Source organism: Octopus bimaculoides, chromosome 4 (genome assembly GCF_046866305.1).
Source record: "Octopus bimaculoides isolate indiv1 chromosome 4, ASM4686630v1, whole genome shotgun sequence".
NCBI classification, from domain to species: domain Eukaryota; kingdom Metazoa; phylum Mollusca; class Cephalopoda; order Octopoda; family Octopodidae; genus Octopus; species Octopus bimaculoides.
Window position 1 is genome coordinate 27,132,863 of NC_142931.1, and position 19,204 is coordinate 27,152,066.

Sequence of the window (19,204 nt, forward strand, 5' to 3'; positions counted from 1 at the left end):
GTTTCATTATGTAGGCGTTTTGAGTATTGTACACCAACATTCTTTTTCCTTGTACTTGTTATCTACACCACCACCACCACCATCACCAAGCCATCATCATCATAATCATCATTATCATCATCATCATCATCATCATCATCATCATCATCACCATCGTCATCGTCTTCATCATAATCGCAACCTTCTACCTCCAGTCTACGTTCTCGCCTTAACACATCTTTCGAAATTTTTTTGTTTCTTACACAAATTTTATCACACAGAAATCAGTCAGTTTTGCACGGGTTGAACCCATTTGAGATTAAACTGATAAAATTGAAATAAACAAAACTTACTACCGTTTCTCGGATCCCCGTTTTCTTGAACACATTGCTGACATTTTCAACTATAAACCCACCATTTAAATAGGGATGGGGGAGACCCGTGCTTTTTCAGCTATCTACAAATCTTTAGAGTACACATCTTGTCATCTAAGGATAGTCATCTTATAAATTTTGTAATTTATTCATTCTTTATCGCCACCGTCATCGTCATTGTCATCTTCGTCATCATCATCATCATCATCGTCGTCGTCGTCGTCATCATCATCATCATCATCATCATCATCATCATCATCATCATCACCTTCATCGCAACCATCCTCACCACCACCATCATCATTATCATTGTCATCATCATCATCATCTTAATGTAATTATTGCTATGAGTAAAGCATGAAGCAGTTTGTAGAAGAGTTCGAAAACGATATCATATTCCGTTTTATGTTCTGATTTCAAATCTTGCCAAGGTTGATTTTAAGGAGTCGGGTCAACGATCCACTACATCGCTGCTCGACCAGTTAGAAATATCGACTAAATAATGTCTCTCAAATCACAGCTAGAATACCTGGCTTACTTGATTAGCAGCTGATTATTTTTTGCCCTGTATCGATGGTACATATCTCACTTCACTTCACTCTGTTATCATACCTTGTGACTCCAATGTTTGCAACTTCTCTTGGCTCATGCACTCCCTGTTGCACATGGATGTAGCAAATCCAGAAGTCGAATATTCTAAATTCTCTGCAATTATTATTATCATGCGACAGTCCAACAGCTATACACAGATGCTCGCCGAATAAGAAACATTTTCCGGTTTCCTTGGGGCAGCAAACCCAATAGCTTTGGGAATATTTTTCGTAATACCCTCAAGCGCTTTGCTTCAAAGGAAGTCTTCGCATAATCTTCCAATCTTTGTGCCCCTATTAGGACCTAATCTTCAATGTGTTCTATATCTAAAACAGTAAGTGAAAATCTAAAAATAATGAAAGCAGCCGTTAGCATTTCCTAAAACATTAGAATCTTCCTCCTATCTCGATGACATCTAGTATGGTAACCATACATCATAACAGTAGATCTTCATGGGTCCTGCTCACCCTTAAAGCATTCAGTGTAAATAATACCATTACATTTAACATTAACAGAGCCTTTCGCCGTGTCTGGCATAAGAAGTTCCGAGTTAAACTTCCCATTTGCTAATTCTATCTACTTTTCATTTCTTGAGTTGAAAGCTTCCTGTTAGATCACACCTTCGTAGCATGCTCTGACAAGGCTGATGTGGTAAGATTTATTCATGTAAGCAACAGCAGCATAATAAAACGAACGATACATTAACTGGTATATTTCTTTCCACAGTAAAAGCTAATTGTGTTTGATTAGCGCTATTTACAAGAAGATATTTGTTTCTCAACTGCTAATCATTATGGAAGCAGCAGATATGCAACGACCAAGAGCACAACATGTCCATGGTTTATGTCTCACTATTCTGTTATAATTCCCAGTCCCCTTTCGAGTATAAAATAGTTGTTATTACATTACTTTTATGTGTGGCATAATTCCCTTTAAAATTGTGGTCACTTACCAAAAGAAAGGAAATAGCTTTTCATTCAGAGCAGAAAAATTGCTGCAGAGGGCGCAGGGTCAGATTTATCTCTCTATGCTACATACTTTATTACAGCTCAAATATAGCTAGACATGAATTTGATTCTCCTCACTCCAATGTTTGATAAATATATTAGCATCGATTTCATTGCCTACACGACTTCCGCTGTGAGAGATGTAATCAAATGAAATAATATTTTTGCCGCATATCATATTCTAACAGATGTAACAGTTAACGGAAAGCTCTCGAAAAAACGAGAGTGCATTGAGGTTTCAATTTGCAATTGATGCCAATTTACACCAATTGCAGTGCCAATACACCCAGGAAAGTTATGTGAGCCACAGAACTTATCTCGTTCTTTGAAAATTAATCCGTTGTCGGCAAGAAACCCGGATATTTAAGATATAAATATATTTCTCACAAATATTCTTCAGTTCTTTAATGATTTCGAACGCTTGTAGACTTTACAGGAGAGCCAGTTACTAATGGGCACAAACAACATATACATGTAACGTAATTTATATATCTAAAATACACATAGGGTTTATTCTGCATGTATATTTTACCATCTATTTATACCTTTATGTATGTATATACATACATACATACATACATACATACATACATATATATATATATATATATATATATATATATATATATATATATATATACATACAAGTATACACTCGCATAAACATACTCATATATATATATGCATATACATACATACATACATACATACATACATATATGTATATACACATGTGCGCGCGCGCACACACATATATATAGAGTACTGTTCTGTAGTCTAACCACCAACAAAATTGGAGATCGGATATTTTTACAAAATGCAAGTATCTCGACAAATTTCTACTATCGAACTGGAGAACACTATCCTCTCCAGAAACACAGCTTTGCAAGCTTCAACCTTTTCCCGTTGGATTATCACCACCAAACATTAATTCCCATTTTAACAGAATAAAGGGATATGACTCGTATATCTCTTATCTCCAAGATTTTCTTTTCTGTTTCTTTCCTTTCCCAATTTTTTCCCTCAGTTTCTCTCGTTTTTCTCCTTTCTTCTCACTTTTTTCACAGAGTAGCCATGTTTATTTTTGAGACCGAATGATTGCAATATAGTACACGATACCCTATACAAGTTCGTCCGATTACGGCACTATCCGAGCATGTGCTTCTAATAGCTCAGCTAAATCCCGTGTTTATTAAATCGTATATAGATATATGTATGCATATGTGTGTGTGTGTGTATGTGTGTGTGTGTGTGTGTGTGTGTGTGTGTGTGTGTGTGTATACGTAGTCTGATCAATAAGTATCGGGACTGTTGCCTTAGTAACGAAGTTAGTAACGAGGAGTGAACCTGCTTGGCACAAATTGACCTTGAACTCTGCCGTGCATGTGCACTAAGTTTTTACGTCCTAGCTCACTTCTGCTGTTTACAGCAGTGCTTGAAAGAAGGTGTGTGACGTGTGATCGACGTAGTGCCCATGACAGAAAATGTTGAGTAGAGAATCTGCATCAAATTTTGACAAAAGTTTTGGCGATATATGCACAGAGGCCTACGCAATGTTTTCAAAAAAAGTTTTCCTTATTTTCGACACAATCAAGATCTTGTGCAACTGAAACCCGAGTGATTTTTGGTCAGCTGAAAGGAATTTTGGCACAAACTTGGCAAACACGCGTCTCACCAATATCTTCAGTGATGATGGACTGAACTGAACCGTAACTCATCTGCACATCCTCTGATAACTCACGGATGGTGATTCGACAATTTCCCCCGATATTAGTGGAAAATACTTTTGAATCACATTGTGTGCGCATGTGCATACATTATGAGTATATATATATATATATATATATATATATATATACATGATACATACATACATATATATACACACACACACACACACACACATATATATATATATATACATATATATATATATATATATATATATATATATATATATATATATATATATAGATAGATATACACATATATATGCATATACATGGTAATGCGTGCTGAAGAAGCTAAGGCATATTATGCCAATGCAGAAACTAGTCCACGTAAATCCGTATACTTAAATGTATGTAAGTAGATTGTCATAACCAAATTTCCTTTGTTTGATTTCTTTAGTAATCACCAGTGTACTTTTGAGCGATTTAATAACGAGTTTTGACTGTTATTTCAAGCAGGTAGACATACCTAGTATGTCCTTTGATTATATATATATATATATATATATATATATATTGATAGAAATGGCAAGACAACAAAAGAATGAAAGAGCCCTCGATATCATGGAAATAAAGGAATTTATCTGTAAATATAATATGTGACAATTATTCGGTAGCCATGATAAGTCTCCGAGTTTTGGATGTCGGGGCGGAAACCCACGCCGGCATCTCTTCAGTTATCGGACCATCGAAAAAATGCTATGAGATGCCGGCGTGGGTTTCCGTCCCGACATCTGAAACTCGGAGTTTTATCATGGCTACTGAATAATTGTCACATATTATATTTACAGATATATTTATACATATATATATTTATATAAATATATATATTTATATATATATATATATATATATATATATATATATATATATATATATATATATATATATATATATATATATATATATATATATATATATGTATAAACATGTATATATATAAATATATAAAAATATATATATACATACATATATATACATATATAAACACACATATATATATAAATATATAAATATATACATACATATATATATGTATATATATATATACATATATATACATATATATATGTATATATATACCTACATATATATATAAGTATATATATTTATACAAATATATATATATATATATATATATATATATATATATATATATGTATATATATATATACATATATACGTATATATATATATACATATATATATATACGTATATATTTATATATACGTATATATATATATGCGCATATATATATATAGCTAGATACACTCACACACACACACATATATATACATATATATATATATATATATATATATATATATTTATATATATATATATATGAATATATACTGTTGCTTATTACAAAAAATCTCTTTTAAAGACACACCCTTCATCATACTCGCACACATACATATAAAGGCACTCATATACTCCCAACATACGCATAAGCAAACACATCCACACGCATAATTAGAAATGAAAGAGAACCACGGTCACAGCATGAACGCAAAACTGATCCCATTTGAAACTTCGGCCAAAGTTGACTTTAGGAGTTAAAGAAGAAATGTATTTTTTCGAAATGTTATCTTAAGTAGCTAAATACTTTCAGTAGCCCAAAGGGGTAACATATAAAGTTTAGATTTAGACTCTCATAAACACTTCTAGTTGTTGGTGTTTTCCCTTAAGAAAACATTAATCAGTAAGTTTTGGTTTACCTGACACTGAATTCTTTGCTAGTTCTGTTCATTGCCACAGATGGCAGCAGTAGGAATTTAATCCCCTTTCCTTTGAAAGCACTTCCTGATTCTCAGTTCTCTCTCTTTCTCTGTCCGACAATCATTATTATATTATCTGTATAACCCAAGGAAGATAGAAAAAAAAAACAACACAAAAAAACCCTCAAAACGAAAATAAAATAAAGTATCGAAAGACAACAAAAATAAATTAAACGTACACTGTTCCCTTCGTTTGAAAGAGAGAGAGAGAGAGAGAGAGAGAGAGAGAGAGAGAGAGAGAGAGAGAGAGAGAGAGAGAGAAAATGAGAGTGAGGGGGAAAGCATAATAATAAAGAGAGAGAGAAAATGAGAGTGAGGGGGAAAGCATAATAATAAAGAGAGAGAGAGAGAGAGAAAATGAGAGTGAGGGGAAAAGCATAAAATAGAGAGAGAGAGAAGAAGTGAGTGAGAGAAAGTGAGAGAAAAAGCAGAGGGTGAGGAAGAAAGAAAAGAGAGAGAGAGAGGATTAAATAAATAAATATTTGTATATTTTGATTATGAAAAAGCGTATTATACTGCGATTCTCTTGATTTTCCTTTTGTTTTTCTCCTTACTGATACTTTGGCCCCTAATCTTCTGCCACCATCTCTTACCCTCCCTACACATTTCTTTCTCCACCACATGATGATGATGATGATGATGATGATGATGATGATGGTGGTGGTTTCCTTTTCTTTCTCCACTTCTTCTCAATCTTTACCTGTTTCCTTCTGAGTGTTTTTCTACTCCTTCACTAATGTTGTCCCCTCCTATAATTATTACTGTCAATTAATGAGATGCATGAATGAATATTGAGCTACAAGGCATATATATATATATATATATATATATATATATATATATATATATATATATATATATATATATAAATTACAGTCACAACATGCGATTTATCGAAATTTATTATTTGTCTGTAAATCTAAAATAATCAGAAGTACATACTGATTTCTTTAATTACACTCATTAGATCTACATTAAAAGAGCAAGCTGGGATCGTGCCGCCCTCCTACAGTTTGTTATTCATACGACCGGCATACCTAGGTATTTTTATTTTACTCATTATTTTTAAATACCACGGTATTCAGTTTTCGATTATTACAATCCCGTTTTTTTTTTCTCTCTCAAAGATCTGGTAGTAATGGTTAGATTATGCTTCGCTGATGAGTTCTAATAAGGCCTTGTCACTCCCCACGAAATTCTATTTTTAATAAATTTTAATTTAATGTTAATGGTTATCTCCCTTGTCTGTTTTGCCTCAAATTACTCATTAACATAAAGATATTTTGTTTTCTCATTCACGCTTAATTTGATCGAATGTAAATTTCTAGATATTTTTGTATTGATACGGGAAAAGATAAGAGACAAGTTTGACTTTGGCAACATTAAAACTTCCTGACTTAGGAATAAATCAAAATGATATATTCGAGGCAATTTCGACTCTCTGCATCACTGCACTCTATTTTTTCAGTGTCAATGATGTTACACATTTAGTTCATGGCTTGAAATTTCCAAGCTCAGTTCTTGCATTAGTGGCCCAAAACATGCTTTCGCAGAAAAAATGATTGTTATTTTACTCTATGAGGGCAGAGAAATAGCAGAAGTAGTAAGTGCCGGACTAAATAGATTTCAGTAATTAATTTCAATTGGTTGAGCATCTTGCCAGCATCGGTGGGATGAGACGGTGACGGACTTTTTTGACCAATGAATGGTCCGTCATTTTGATTGCTTGCTTTCTGTAGGTGCATACATACATACATACATACATACATACATACATACATACATACATACATACGTACATACATGTACTGAAAAATTATACATATATACATACACATATGTGTATGTGTATATGTGTGTGTATTTGTGTGTCTATATATGTATAGATTACTACGAGCGCATTGTGCAAGAAACTTGCAACAGTCAAGGAACACTGTAAGCTTACTGGGCCAACAAGAAATAATATCCAAATCTCCCTCAAAAGCAAAGACAATAGTTAATGTTGGCCCAGACAGTTATACTAAATAAGACAACAACAGAACGGCAGGATCACATCTGGAACATGTTTGCCTATAAGTGCACTCGATCAGAGCGCGCCTAAGCCTAAACAAGAACTTTCGTACTTAGAGTACATCCTTTTATATTTTGTATTTCAAAGCCACAGGTACTCATTTTAACTTGTATTGTCACCCTCGAGTAGTTTAATTGAATACATTCACATTTATATTTTCCTTCTAATATAAGACGTAATTAAGGTGGCAAGCTGGCTGAAACGTTAGCCCGCCGGGCGAAATGCTTAGCGGTATTTCGTCTGTCTTTACGTTCTGAGTTCAAATTCTGCCGAGGTCGACATTGTCTTTCATCCTTTCGGGGTCGATAAATTAAGTACCAGTTACGTACTGGGGTCGATCTAATCGACTAGCCCCCTCCCCCAAAACTTCGGGCCTTGTGCCTAGAGTAGAAAAGAATATAAGACGTCATTGTTGTGACTTAATGTTATGCAATAAATCTTTATTAATTCAGCGATATTCAATCTTTCTTAGGTCTCACAAACTTTAATCGACGTTGTCCCCTAAACTTAAAGTAGAGTAAATGTATGTGAATGCCACTAACAGACCCATAAAGCTTTTGACTGGCTGAAAGATCAATAAGATGATCATTATATTTGCTCGGCAGGGGATAGTTTTTTTCTTTTTTGCCATTTTTATGTGTTCTTTGAGCTTTTATGATCACATAAATAGTTCTTATTCGCATATTTCATATTTTTTCTTTCAGTTTCCTTTTTGGGTTGGTTTTGGACAAAACAACGATTACACGTTTTATTTCCACAATAGAAGGAATTGATTTCGTAACGACTTATTACTTCATGGACATAGAAATATATATTTTGCTTGTTTGAATTTTCCATATATTTTGTAAGCCTGATTTAGCTGTTAATGGTTTCAGTTTGTCTTGCATATTCAAGGATAGAAACCGTGCCATCGTACCTTACTTGCAAGTGAATGTTTGGCAGTTAAAGATTATATGAAACCTGGTTTAACTCTTGAAAATTCAGTCAAGCGTTATGTGATTTAGAGATTTATTTGGAAAGCACTTCCCATAAGTTTTTGGCACGAAAGCCATCGATAAGATTCTAGCTAAGTAGTATGTCAAAAAAAAAAAAAAAACATTAAGTGAATGTCTCTGGAAGTAAAGGAATAGATTGCTTGTTCTCTCGGAGTATTAACATGACTGATTTCCTTTGCGAGTTAAAATAAAATATACATTGAAAAACATCTTTCAGCGTTGCTTAGTTAGTTGAGTACGGACAATTGATTGATCAGACGTGATAAAAATTAATGATTCATGGACTTTGTGAGTGTGTCTCATAACAGGAGCTGCATTCATTCTTAAAGTAGATACTGAAATCAACTTGTTTTGTGAATTCTAAGTTAGATCCCAAAATATTGACGGAGCGCTAAAATGTGTGCAGTTGAAATGAGGATTAAATTAACTTGTTTAGAACTGACCACTACACAATGAAAATAGAAAGTCAACTACATGATTTTCCATCCTCTGACGGATTTTATCGCCAACAATGCTAAAACTTTATATATTCCTTAGTGTACCGTCGACGAATGATCAAGTACGCATAAGATAAATATTCTTTTCTACTCTAGGTTCAAGGCTTGAAATTTTTTGGGGAAGGTGCCAGTTGCTTAGATCGACCGCTGTACGCAACTTGTACTTAATTTATCGACCCCGAAAGGATGGGACACACTCACAAAGTCCATGAGTCATTAATTTTTATCACGTCTGATCAATCAATTGTCCGTATTCAACTAACTAAGCAACACTGGAAGATGTTTTTCGATGTATATTTTATTTTAACTCGCAAAGGAAATCAGTCATGTTAATACTCCGAGAGAACAAGCAATGTATTCCTTTACTTCGAGAGACATCCACTTAATATTTTTTCTTGACATACTACTTAGCTACAATCTTATCGATAGCTTTCGTGTCACATTGTACCTCAAAGTATTTATATTTTTTCTAATGTCTTTGGTGAATAAAAAGGTTTGAGAACCACTTAGATGGATTGCCATGATCTGTATTTTTTGCGACAAAATATTAGTTGTCAAATAACGTCGAGTAACTATTTCTTGTTGCCTACTTGTTTTAAATGTTGTACCAATTTATTGTGATTAAATGATGTCACTATTGAGTGTGAGTCTGTTTGTTAGCTTGCTTGTATTCACTTATTGTTGAGCAGTTCGGTGTTGGGCGAAAATATATGTGGCTATCTATTATCTGTTGCTATATCGGTTCCTTAAAATAGTTAATCGATTTGATATTGTTGACAACCAAAGACAGTCTTTATTCAACCTTTTTTCACTCTTTTTAGTAATTTGTTATTAATGACAAAGTAAATAAATAAATAGATAAAGAAAGAAACACTGCATAATGATGCTTTTGCAATCTGAGCATGAGGTTTGCTAATGTACCACAAATTCGTCTGAAAAGTTGACTAATCTTTCTATCGTTTACACATACTTCTTTATGGTTTACGCGCGGAACTTCTTAAAGCGCGGAACTTCTTAACTACGAAATGACTGTGAATTACCTACACTGAATATTCAATGAAAGTTATAGTTGTATAAAAGATTCAAGATAATAGACAAAATATATAAAATGCTTCTAAGCACGAAACCATTTTGCTTCATAAAAATGATTTCCGTGAAGAGAAACGTCATAACTTATTTTTGAAAATATCAGTAACATATCATCATCGTCATTGAGGCTGTCATCATCAACATAATTTATTTATCAGTTTATAGCATAACTTATTTCTGGAACCAGCTGTCTACTTTACTTCTCTTATTTCGGTGAATGTATTCCTTTGTTCCGATTGTCTATTGTGAAATTTTTACAAAATGTTAACAAAACTCAGCAGGGAAACTTGTGTTTATACGTGTGGCTATTTAGTTTATGTGACAAGTTTTCAACGAAGAGGTGTAAATAATACAGGAGATGAAAACCTCATTTCAGATTACGAAATATTAAATAACACACGCATACAACTAAGCACAATCATATGCTCATATGTATAGATGTACACATGCATACATGCATACATACACACATACATCTATACATACATCTATACATACATCTATACATACATGCATAGATACATTCATACATCCATACAGACAAACATACAAAGATACGCGCGAATGTGTGTTTATATACTAATACATACATACATACATGCACTTATACATACACACACACACATATGTATATGTATATGCACATGTGGACGCTCACATATACATATATAAGTATAAGCGTACATTCATACATATAAATTCACATACATAAACAACACACATTTATGTAAGCTCTCACACGCATATGTTATATGCGTGTGTGTGTGTGTGTGTGTGTGTGTGTGTGTGTGTCTGTGTGCGTGCGTGTGTATGCATGTATGTATATACGTGGGTATATATGTATTGTGTATGTCAGGACATAGACGTTTACACGTGCACGCATACATACGCGCTTATGTTTATCTACAAGGAAGAACCTTTTTTTCTTCCCCTCCAAATGCTTAATTTGATGATACGACTGTATTCAACATAAATCACATTTACTAAAGATTTTTTTTCCAATTTCGTTATTATTTTGTCAATTCACTTTGCAACAATAGAGTTCTTGTGAATTTTCTAGTACCACCCAGGCTTCAACTAAAATACGCATTACAATCACAGCACAACCCAAATATTGAGAATGAAGTTTTTAAACGTTAATCCACTTATGAACTTTATTGTTCTGAAGTAAACAGAGAGAGCAGAAGTTTAATGTATATTGTTCCAGTTATTATAAGAGAACTTCATAAAGGATGATTTCTTCGTGTGATGGCAAAATTCGAAAAATATTGGAGTTGCATTTTTAGATAATCTGTAAAATGGAACAACACAAACCGAGCATATAAATTCTACCAACGTACAGTCAAGATGCTTGTGCGATGCTGCATGAAATCTATAGGTCTGACGATATATATGATCAAGGACCTTTCTCACGCCGAGGTTGACTTTGCCTTTCATCCTTCCGGGGTCAATAAATTAAGTACCAGTTACATACTAGGGTCGATCTAATCGACTGCCCCCCTCCCACAAAATTTCGGGCCTTATTCCCAGAGTAGAAAAGAATAGTGGGACGCTACATAAAATCTATAGGTACAAGGCATTACATAAAAATATGTACTAATATATATGCTTTTATTTCTATATGTATTGTGATGCGTATATTCTTACTTGTGTGTTAGACTACATTGTAATAAGCTCTTCATCATTTACTTGGTAATAAAATTAATAATGTTAATAAATTCACATGCATACATACACGAAGCACACCTGCCTCTTTGCTGCGCAAAGAAATCCAGTGGTTAGTCACAGGGATCTCGTGATATATGTATATACATATGCATGCATGCATACATACATACATACACACATGTTCTGATCGGAGGTAAAATTTAATTGGTCTGGAGATAGGTTGACCATCGCTCGACAACCGATGCTGGTGTGTTTACGTTTCCGTAACTTTACGGTTCAGCAAAAGAGACCGATAGAATAAGTACCAGGCTTACAAAGAATAAGTCCTGGGGTCGATTTGTTCGAGTAAAGGCGGTGCTCCAGCATGGCCGCAGTCAACTGACTTAAACAAGTAAGAGAATAAGAATATATACTGTACTCTACATACTTCACTAAAATGTGTTCAGTAATTGCCAGTTTAATGAAAGATTGAAGAGTTACTCACTAACAAGGATTAACCTTGCGGGACTCACTTTTGCGCGTCATAGAGTGTCAGCGGTGTTGGGGACTGAATGCTTGTCTGGCCCAGAAGGGAAGTATCCTTCTTTAGGATGTTGACTATGCTAAGAATGTGCTCTTACCAGGAGAGATTCTTGTTGATGGTGGGGCCCAGCACTTAGAAGGACTTTGAAGGCACTGGCTAAGTGCCACTCATATCTCGTGGAGGTATTGTGTATATACGGGTATTTTGAAAATAGCTTGGGAGTGACTACCGCGCCCAGTATAGTTACAAGCTGCTTTTTGGCAAGGCATAACACCTGTTTAGCTACCCTGCCAAGAATACGACGAAGTCATGGAACTGTAGCATAGCGGATTGTGAAGAGGCAGCAGATGAGCTCAGCTAAGCTAACGGTGTTTCTTACATTGATGCTAAGTGGAAGAATCTTAGAGGACCAACACTCAGGATAACCAAGCTCTATCAAGTGAATAACTGCAACGCATCCCTAGAAGCGACGTCCATGGTTGTGTAATCAGCTAATGAAAGATTCATTATGACTTAAGCTTCCATTTAAAATATGAATGATAGAATTGGGTGGTGACAGAGAGTCACGGAAATCCGTGCAAGTAGCGCAATCGGATGATGGATAATTCAGCGATTGAGTTATTTTATAAGAGTAGCACTTGAGTGGTTTTGCTATCAAAAGAAACATGAATTTACTCAGCGATACTCTTAAGGATGCGTTTATAGAATCAATGTAGATTTGCTGATTGCTGTCTACGCTACGTCTCGATGACGTATGATTGGGGAAAGTTAGGGAGCGATGAAGGGTGATCATATCGTCTGAATAAGAATGAGCGTTACAGGTTGTGGCGGAAAGCTGGTCGTTGATGTAGAGAAAGAACAGACTGAGTAACACGATCAAACCCTGGAGAACACTAGAGTTGATTGAGAATAGGTTAGAGATCCGTCAACATGTACCCGATGGTACAATCAGACTGGAAACTGACGATCCAAAAGATGAGAGATGGATGGAGCTCGTAAGCGCGAAGTTTTGATAGAAGATTTGCATACCAAACACAGTTATATGCCTGGGGTAGCAACATTATTTTCACCGAGCTTATTTAAAGCAAGCACCAAGCGTCGCTGTCAGTAAATCGCCAGTGGTTCTGTGTCTGAGAAAACCGTACTGGTACTCACCGAGAAAAGAGGAAGAGAGAGAGAGGGAGAGAGAGAGATAGAGAGAGAGAGAGAGAGGGAGAGAGAAAGAGAGAGAGAGAGAGAGAGAGAGAGAGAGAGAGAGAGAGAGAGAGAGAGAGAGAGAGAGAGAGAGAGAGAGAAATTCATCGTTTTGGAGAACGGATGGATTGTACCTGTACAAAGTACAGCCTTGTCACATTCTGCGCAGGAATACTAGTTAATTACATTAAGATCACGTGTTACTGGAATGCTCGGCCGCTTACCACCCAATAAGCAGGTAATGTTAGGTAATTCAGTTACCTAATAGGTTGACCAAACATTTGAATCCTATCATCCAGACCTACAGAGAGCTATTCATCCAGTTCTATCTATCTATCTATCTATCTATCTATCTATCTATCTATCTTTATATTATGCACACACGCACACACACATACACACACGTTTATATATATATATATGTGTTTGTGTGTGTGTGTGTGTGTGTGTGTGTGCGTGCGTGTGTGTGTGTGTGTGTGTGTGTGTGTGTGTGTGTGTGTGTGTGTGTGTATGCGCGCGAGTTAAAACACGTTTGGCCCGAGAATATTTTTAATATCTATAGATGTACTTAAGTCTATATCAGCATTTGATTTAGGCTGTTTTGTTGATTTTTTTGTTGGCTTTTGATTTATTGCCGATTTCACTTTTATCTTATTTCCATACATTTTTTTTTCACTTATGTTACCCCTATTTACAGATATACAGATAGATCTTTCTAAACATGATGAACACATAATCTGTAAATCGTGTTTCGTGTGTTTACATGGTTGATAGTTCGTGCGACTGCATGTAAGAATGATTTTGTAGAGTTTATAATAATGTGTGTGTCTCTATGTCTTTCTATATTTATGTTTCTGTGTTGAGGGTTTTGTGTTTACTCTTTGTTATCATCACGCTATCGGAAGCGCTGAATCTTAATTTCATCGACTACCGACGCTTCTGACCGTTGTGAAGGAAAACCATTTTTTTCCCTTCATTTTAATCTCAACACGAACGATCTCACACGACACTTTTCATCGTGGTTTTATATGGGGGAAGCAGATATATAGTTTACAAGATATCATTGTTCACTTTCTCTCTCTTTCGCTCTTTACCCCTTCTCTCTCTTTTTCACCCTTCCTCTCTTACCTTGTCATTTTCACTATTGACTCTCGTACCCTCAAACTCAACATAAACTAAACGAAACCCTTTTTTGTTGTTGAAATAGTAATGGTTGTCAACATTGTTCTTAGCGTCGTCGTCATCATCGTAATCATTATAATTTTATTTATTTATTTATTGGTGTTTTTGTTAGTGATGGTGGTAACATTTGTCATGGCGTTGGATGGTGTTGTCTCTTTTTCTTCTCTTCCCTCTCTTGTGTTTTTCGTTTCTTCTTATTAGTAATGATGATGATGATGACGATGATGATGGTAGTGGTGGTGGTAGTGGTTGTGTTGATGGTGATAACTTGCGATGGTTTTTAATGATTTGATATTTTCTAGTCTGACAAATGAAGTTGAAGGATAGTTTGCTTTGTTGATATTGGTGATCGTTGCTTCCCTTATTTATAACTTGTACTTGTCGTGGGTCATAGTTTGGTATATTTAAAAAAAATAATTTTAGTTATATTAGTTTTATTTATGTATTTTTCCTGTTCTGCCAGTCCTTGCCTAAAGCACGTTCAAAATTAGGAACAAAAGAAAAGTAAAATCCAAAAGGCCTCCTCTATAAAAGAACAAATAAAGAAGAAAAGAAGACATGACGGCAACGACACTACATATTGAGACATATCTTTTATTTATTTATTCCATTCCTCATTCTCCTCTCTCTCGTTTCCGAAGACGTCTTCAGCTGAAAGTTGTTGTTGACTGGGAACAATACAATAATATTTTTCATAGACATTGTATCCATAGCCTTTTACTTTTGCCATTTTACTTTTATGTATTTAAGAATTCAAAGCTGGAAAATGTTTGTATTTCGAGAAGACACCAATATCTGTTTCGTACTGAGCTCTTCATTTGAGAATTCTCGGAGGAAGTTGTTTTTCTCGAAATGTCACGTTAACACACCTCATTTTGGGGTTTTGGTTTAATTTATTCTTGCTAATGCAAACAACAACAACAACAGCTAGTCTTCTCAAATTATAATGGTTATACTCATATTCATGTTTATTTACTTATTTATTTATTTATCTATTTATCTATTTATTTTGCTTACCAATATCATCATTCCATGTAGCCTACATCTTCAGCTACCAATGTTGTAGGTAGTTCCGTTTTATATTACTTTTCTGTCTCGAAATTTCGTGTTTTTAGGAAGATATTTGGGCATAATGTTGAGCGAGCTACAAATTCTATGAAATACAAAATGCAAAATAAATTCAGATTATACGGAAAACAGATATCAGTTACACGAAAAACGAAAAGCAATATAAAAGGACGCGCAGAAGTTACATTGAGCATATTTTACTTCAGCGACTACAACTTACAGTGTCCATAATGGTTAACAGAGCAAAATACCATATGACGGTTGGATTGTTGGGTGGCTGGGTCGGTGAAATGTCACACAAAATAGTCATCGGTATTTGGTTACGTTCGTTCATGTCTCGAGCTCTTAAGTTTTGCTTCTCATTCACTCTAAGTCGATAAAATAGATATTAAGGTTACTGTAACATATGCTTTTGAAGGTAATACCCCAGTACAGCCAGAGTTCAATAACTGAATCCAGTTAAAGAAGAAAATGTTATGAGAAAAACATAATTTAATTTTGGCCCTATTCATTTAGTTTAGTTGATGCCAGGTCCAATTATTTCTTACAATAATTTCGTTGTTATTGTGGTTGTTTTGTATTGATCAACCCTAACAGAACAGACTGATGATCTTAACGTATTACTGCCAAGACCATACTGTTTTTTTTAAGAGTACGTAGGAATACATAATTCCATGTGTAGGACTTCTTAAGGCGGTTGAATACGATTTGATAGCGATTTAGTTGCTATTTTAAGCAGGTTGAATGACAACTTAGAAGCTTCTGGTTCGTTTTTTAGTTCCATGCCAACGTTCAGTTTTAGTCTCAGCAATTGATGAATCGATCTCAATACCCCGTTGCTGCTATTTAAACTTATGTATTTACTTAAGAAAAGCTCTTTCTTCCGAATCACTATAGCAACTTCTCAATTTTCCGTGTAGTTATAAGTTGATCATTGTAAAATATATTTTGACTACAAGTTGCCTAGCTTTCGAATGTATGTTTCAGTCAATTATAGCTCTGTGTGAAACATCTTTTCTGCTAAACTATGCACACAGGCACACACACACTTTTGTGCAGCCCACATTTTACTTTCACATATATATGTATCTGAAAAGATGCGCAGGAAAAAGACGAAAATAAAATTAAATACACACAAATGCTAAATATACTGTTCTAAACAGTTGCATGATTCATGGGGTGCACTAATTTTTAAAATATCAACATAGTTTATACAAGATAGTCATCCATATTTTTTTTGCATATTTCTTTTTTGAAACGTTGGGGATCCTGTACACATATGCGTCCCACATGAATGTGGCACAAAATGAAGATTATACAAGGTTTTTGCGTGAATCGTGCTATCTCTAAAGAAAACAAGTTATCTGCCGAATTAACACTGAGTTTCTAACAAAATCAATGTTTCAGAAGGTCAGATAAACTTGTGTTTCTATATTCATCACATCAAAATTTCAACAGATCGAAAATATCCATGAAAATGTTTTTGCATTCCCAGTAATATTATCTTCCAACTAGATTATATAGTTGAGTCTTAACTGAAGAAAGAAAGATTCAATAAATTCTGTGCTACTATTTGATATTTAAATGGAACTTTTAATTGACTAGCAAGACATAGGCATAAACACACACACACATACATGCACACGCACACATATATACACACACTCGTGCACACAAACATATGCGCATATTGTGGCTTGAATATGACCTGTGTGCCACACGAATTTCTATACAGTTCTAACTGGCAGCACTATATTCTACACGAGTGAGAGAAGAATGAAAATGGTGGATACAGTTGATACAGGTTCATGTATCTGGTTTGTAGATAGACGTCAGGTGGTGAGCGCCAATGCCTTTTGTTGGGGTCAGTATACTGACGAAAGAGCCTAGACAACTCTGGTGTTTGGTGGAAGACCATTTGAATTTGGTATTTCTTCCAAATATGTTGCTCTCTGATTGGAATCGATCTTCTTGTCACTGTTTTAAGTTTTCGATATTGAGTGAAGCACTTCGTCAATATGCATTTATACTCCACAGTAATGCAAGGATGCAGCGTTTAATATGTTATTGGCTATAGACCCCATTAATGTTTAATTGCGAGATTTGCTGTAATGAAGGGGTAGTGTTAATTATATCCTCAGACCAAAAGAGAAATGCGTTCCTGTTGAATTTGTTCTAAAACGGTGAGCTCTGCGAGTCTGTTATAGTTGCTTCGAGAAACGTCATTTGGTGTTCTAATATATCACCGTATTAAGAAGGCATGATCGATTGAGTGGTTAGTTGTAGTTAGATCTGAATTTACATGCTGTCTGTTGGCTGAGTATGGGCTCTCGGTTATATTGCGAAATCTGTGAGGTAATGTTGTTCAGGCAGTAACAGCTGGCTTTGACATTGTTTTGGTGGAAAAGTGCGTGAAATTTTATCACTGGAAGGTGTTTAATTACTTCTGGCACTGGAGTTTTAGCTATGCTGGTTTTTCACGTTCGTTTTATATGTAGATTTCAAAAGTAATACATTTCATTTTCTGTTTTTGTTTGCTTGTCAAAAGGACCTTCTGTCAACTACTCTTTCAACACCACTGGCATGGTGCACAGTATCTCAGTGTATATCAAAGTATAGACATACATTTATGCATGCATACGTACACACACACACACACACACACACACACACACACACACATAACTATATAAACATGCATATATATATATATATATATATATGCATATGTATACATACATATACATTATGTAATTACGCCTACGTTAACAAAGTAATACTTATGCATTCATTAGATACACATGAAATGTTATGTGTAATTACACTGCACGTGTATCTAATTAATAACTAAGCCAGAACCATTTCAATTACAATTAACTAATTAAACCCTTATATGTCTTTGAATGTGTATGTACGTGCATGCGTGTATTGTAATTATACGGATGAATATTTTGCATTAAAGTGAAAATACTTTTCTGTACGAAATGATGGAGGAATTTCAACCACGTTTCGAGGTTCGCAACCTCAACAGCTCCTTATAAAGGATCCAGTGGCTAAGAACATCAAGAGGAACCACGTCCAACTTCCGCCCCTACTCCTTTACCGTTTTCGACGTGGTGGCCCCGTTTTTCATTTTTCTTTGGCCTTTTTTAGGTGTCTACGATGCAGCATCAACGAATATCAGAGGGCGAATGACCACCATACCAAATTGCCCTTTAAATACTCGTCGGTAGGCTCAAGCAGCCAGCGCCAGCTAACAATTACGTGACAGTCTAAGCTTCAACTGACCAATGGAGGGAAAAGGGCGCGTAGTTTTGGCCTGCGCCCTCTCTTGACCTACCTTCCAACAGAGTCGTGTTAGTTTCAGTTCCAGCAGCCAGAACTGTCTGGTGGTACAAGCTTTCGAACTATCAGGAAGGAGGGCGCGCAATGAACGAGTTGGTTCCCTTGGCCT